Here is a 4858-nt window from a genome sequence, read left to right as displayed (position 1 = left end):
AGGGAGAGAAAATCTCAAGCGACTCCACGCTCACTGCGGAGCCCATCACGGGGCTCTATCTTATGGCCCTGAGATCATGACTTGAGCCAAAACTATGAGTTGGACACAACCAACTAAGCCACCCAGGCATCCTCAAATTCTGATTTTAAGTTGCATTTATTTGATTACTAGGAAGCTGAATATCTTTTCTGATGTGCATTTCCTATTTCTATGAATTATATCATGAATTTCTCCTTATGTCCTTGGTCTATATCTCTAGCTAAATGTTCATCTCATTTATTTGTAAGAAGTTTTTTTTTTCTTCTAGTGATCTACCGTAATGCAAATGTGTTTTCTCTTGTCATTTGCTTCTTTTCATTTTGTTCCTAATATTTTCTTCATTAAAGTTTTAACTTTATATGTTTTAACTTATCAACATTTCCTTATAGATCTATATCAGAATTCAACCTTGTCAAGTCCTCTTCCACTCTATGATTAGTTGAATATTTATCTTTTACATTTAAATAAATGGAGCATTTGGAATTTATTTGGATATGTCACAAAGAATAAGGATTTAACTTTTTTCCCCAAATGATGAGCCAGTTGTCCCAGCTCTACTTATTGATAATGGATCTTAGACCTTTTTCTCAGCATTTTGAATCATGTATCAAGTTCATTATATACTTAGGTATGTTTCTGAACTTATCATTGTGTACCAAAAAATTTCTTGTCTTTTCTGAAAATGAAAATGCACAGTGCCACACTATTTTAATTACTATAGTTTTATAATATGTTCTAATATCTAATATCTAGGACAACCACCTCTGTGTCCTTCACACTGTTTATAATACTTCCAAAAAATGTTCTAGACTATTTTCAGATCTTAATGTTCTGGGTGTACTTAAAATTATATTTGAGTTTTAAAATATCCAATTGGGACATTTATTGAAATTTCATTAAATTTATAGATTAATATGAGAAAAATTTGCATCTTTATAATAATCAGCCTTATCACTGAAGGACATGCCAGGTCTCACCATTTACTAAAGTTTTCATTTATGTTCTTCAGTAAAGTTTTATAGTTATTTTATTTATTGTATTTTAATTCCAATATAGTTAACATACAGTGTAATATTATTATCAGGTGTAGAATTTAGTGATTCATCACTTATGTACAACATCTGGTGCTCAACACAAGTGCCCTCCTTAATACCCATTACCTATTTAACCCATCCCTGCACCCTCCTCCCCTCTGGTAACCATCAGTTTGTTCTCTATAGTTAAGAGTTTATTTCTTGGTTTGTTTCTTTTTGCTCATTTGTTGTTTCTTAAATTACACATATGAGTGAAAGCATATGGTAGTTGTCTTTCTCTGATTGACTTATTTCACTTAACATTGTACTTTCTAGCTCCATCCAGGTCATCGCAAATGGCAAGAGTTCATTCTTTTTTATGGCTGAGTAACATTCCTGTGTGTGTGTGTGTGTGTGTGTGTGTGTACCACATCTTCTTTATCCATTCATCTATTGATGGACACTTGGGCTGCTTCTGTAATTTGGCTATTGTAAATAATGCTGCTATAAACATAGAGGTGCATATATGCCTTTGAATTAGTGTTTTTGTATTTAGGGGGTAAATACCCAGTAGCATGCATGATTCCTGGATCATAGGATAGTTCTATTTTTAACTTTTTGAGGAACCTCCATACTGTTTTCCACAGTGGCTGCACCAGTTTGCATTCCCACCAACAGTGCAAGGGGTTCCTTTTTCTCCACATCCTCACCAACGACTTGTTTCTTGTGTTGTTGATTTTAGTCATTCTGACAGGTTTGAGGTGATATCTCATTGTAGTTTTGATTTGCATTTCCCTTATGATGAGTTATGTTGAGCCACTTTTCATGTGTTTTTTGGCCATCTGGATGTCTTTGGAGAAATGTCTATTCATTTCTTCTGCCCATTTTTTAATTGGATTCTTTGTTTTTGGGTGTTGATTTGTATAAATTCTTTATATATTTTGTAAATCCTTTATTGGATATGTCATTTGAGGATATCTTCTCCCATTCCATAGGTTGCCTTCTATTTATTTATTTATTTATTTATTTATTTATTTATTTAAATATTTTATTTATTTGACAGAGAGAGACACAGCGAGAGAGGGAACACAAGCAGGGGGAGTGGGAGAGGGAGAAGCAGGCTTCCCGCGGAGCAGGGAGCCCAATGTGGGGCTCGATCCCAGGACCCTGGGATCATGACCTGAGCCAAAGGCAGACGCTTAACGACTGAGCCACCCAGGCGCCCCTAGGTTGCCTTTTAGTTTTGTTTGTTGTTTCCGTCTCTGTGCAGAAGCTTTTTATTTTGATGTAGTCCAAATAGTTTATTTTTGCTTTTATTTCTCTTGCCTAAGGAGACATATCTAGAAAAATTTTGCTAGACATATCTAGAAAATTATAGTTATTTTAAATAGGTTTGGGGCGCCTGGGTGGCTCATTTGGTTAAGCATCTGCCTTTGTCTCAGATCGTGATCCCAGGGGCCTGGGATCAAGCCCTGCATGCTTCTCCCCTGCCCCTCCGCCTGCTCATGCTTTTTCTCTCTCTCTCTCTCAGATAGATAAATAAAATCTTACATACATACATACATACATACATACATAAATAAATAAATAATAAATAGATTCTGCAAGTTTTGCTTCATCCAAGGTATTATAGCATTGTTCTTGTTATTACTACTGGCATCTATTTTTCCATTATATTTTCCAACTGGTTGCTACTTTTCTATAGCATTCTACTCATAAATTATTATTCAGTAATAGACAAAATTGTCTAATTAGTTCCAATAGTACTTTTTATTTTGGTTAAAAAAACTCATAAGATAAAATTTACAATTTTAACCATTTTAAGTGTATAATACAGCAGTGTTAATTATATGCATATTGTTGTGCAACAACATCTATAGAACTCTCGCCTTGCAAAACTGAAACTCTATATCCATCGAATAACAACTCCCTTTTCCCCTCTCCCAGCCCCTGACTTGTAGTTTCTCTTTCTATTGGTTTGACTACTTTAGATGCTTCGTGTAAGTGGGAGAGCACAGTTTTTATCTTTTCCTAACTGGCTTATTTCACTTAGTATAATGTTCTCAAGGTTCATCTATGCTGAAACATGTAACAGGATTTCCTTGTCTTTATTTTCTTGAGTTTTCCATATGGCCAATTGTATAATCTATAAATAATTACAACTTTCTCTACTTTTTTGATTTTTTATTTCATTTCTTCATCTGGTATTTTACTATTTAGAAGAATCTTGCTGAGAATTTCAGGTAATTCCTCATAATGTTATATTTTAGTAGCATAGTAAGTTACATTATTACTTTTTTGTTTATTGAGGTTTTTTAAAATCAGGAATGGATGTTAATAGGTTATTTTATGTTGAATCATTTTTGAAATTTTAAAATAAACCCTATTTGGGTATGTTACATCATTCTTTTAAAAATATGCACAAATAGGGGTGCCTGGGTGGCTCAGTCAATTAAACATCACACTTGATTTCAGCTCAGGTCATGATTTTAGGGTTGTGATATTGAGCCCCATGTCAGGCTCCATGCTGGGCATGGAAGCTGCTTAAGATTCTCTTTCTCCCTCTCCCTTTGTCCTTCCCCCATATATATATTTCCTACAGTGTCATTTTAATAGTTGCAAAGGATGTAATCGTACAATTGTGTGTACATTCAAACATTTTTAAAATTCACCCTTTGTAGATGTATAGCTCAATGAGTTTTGTGATATGTAACGACCAACCACTCAAGATATAAAATAGTCTGATTATCCCCAAAATGTTACCTCATGCTAACTCCTGGCAATTCTGACCCTGTTGCTTATAGTTTTGTTTTTTTAAAAAAATATATCATATAGTGCTTGTTTGGGCAGCACACATACCAAAATTGGAATGACACAGAAAAGATTAGCTTAGCCCCTGAGCAAGGATGACACACAAATTTGCAAAGAATTTCATATTGTTTTAAAAAGTCTATAAATATTAAAGGGGACTCTTTGAGTGGAAAGACCAAAAGTGATAAAGACAAGAAAGAAACAGAAAATCTCCAGAAACAACAATGAAACAAGTAATAAGATATCATATACATGGAACCATACAGCATGTAGCCTTTGTGGGTGACTTCTTTGACTTGGCATGATGCTTTTGAGGTTCATCATGTTATTACATGTATCAGTAATTCATTCATTTTCATTTCTGAGTAGTATTTTTCATTGTTTAGTGGTTGGATTTAACAAACTTTGTTTATTCATACTCACCAGTTGATAAACATATGGGTTATTTCTGATTTTTAGTGATTATGAATGAAGTTGCCAGCTACAATCACCTATAGGTTTTATTTGTATGTATGTCTTCCTTGCTCTTGGGTAAATAGCTAGGAGTGGAATTGCTGGGTCATATGGTAGGCACAAATTTTACTTTTATATGAAGCTGTCAAATTGTTTTCCAAAGTGACTACACTGTTGTATATATTCACCAACAATGTATGAGAGTTCCATTTGCTCCACATCCTCACTTGCACTTCCTACTGTCAGCTTTGTTTTCTTTCTCCTTTTTTTTAAAGATTTTTTTTTTTAATTTACTTGACAGAGAGCTAGAGCACAGGCAGAGAGGCAGGTAGAGGGAGAGGGAGAAGCAGGCTCCTCGCTGAGCAGGGAGCCCGATGCGGGGCTCGATCCCAGGACCCTGGGATCATGACCTGAGCCGAAGGCAGACGCTTAAGCAACTGAGCCACCCAGGTGCCCCGTGCTTTGTTTTCTTTTAGCCATTTTAACTAGTGGCATCTTATTGTGGTTTTAATTTGCATTTCTCTCGTAATTAATGATGTTAG

At 34.9% G+C, this 4858-nt stretch overlaps 1 non-coding gene across 1 annotated transcript; it reads left to right on the top strand.

Moving 5' to 3' along the window:
* Window positions 1-3886: 3886 nt before the first annotated feature.
* LOC118526361 (U6 spliceosomal RNA) lies at window positions 3887-3993 on the top strand. Its single transcript, XR_004912570.1, has one exon. It is a non-coding gene; the product is annotated as a U6 spliceosomal RNA (small nuclear RNA).
* Window positions 3994-4858: the final 865 nt, after the last annotated feature.

Source organism: Halichoerus grypus, chromosome 11, assembly GCF_964656455.1.
Source record: "Halichoerus grypus chromosome 11, mHalGry1.hap1.1, whole genome shotgun sequence".
NCBI classification, from domain to species: domain Eukaryota; kingdom Metazoa; phylum Chordata; class Mammalia; order Carnivora; family Phocidae; genus Halichoerus; species Halichoerus grypus.
This window is presented reverse-complemented; position numbering and strand designations above follow the sequence as displayed.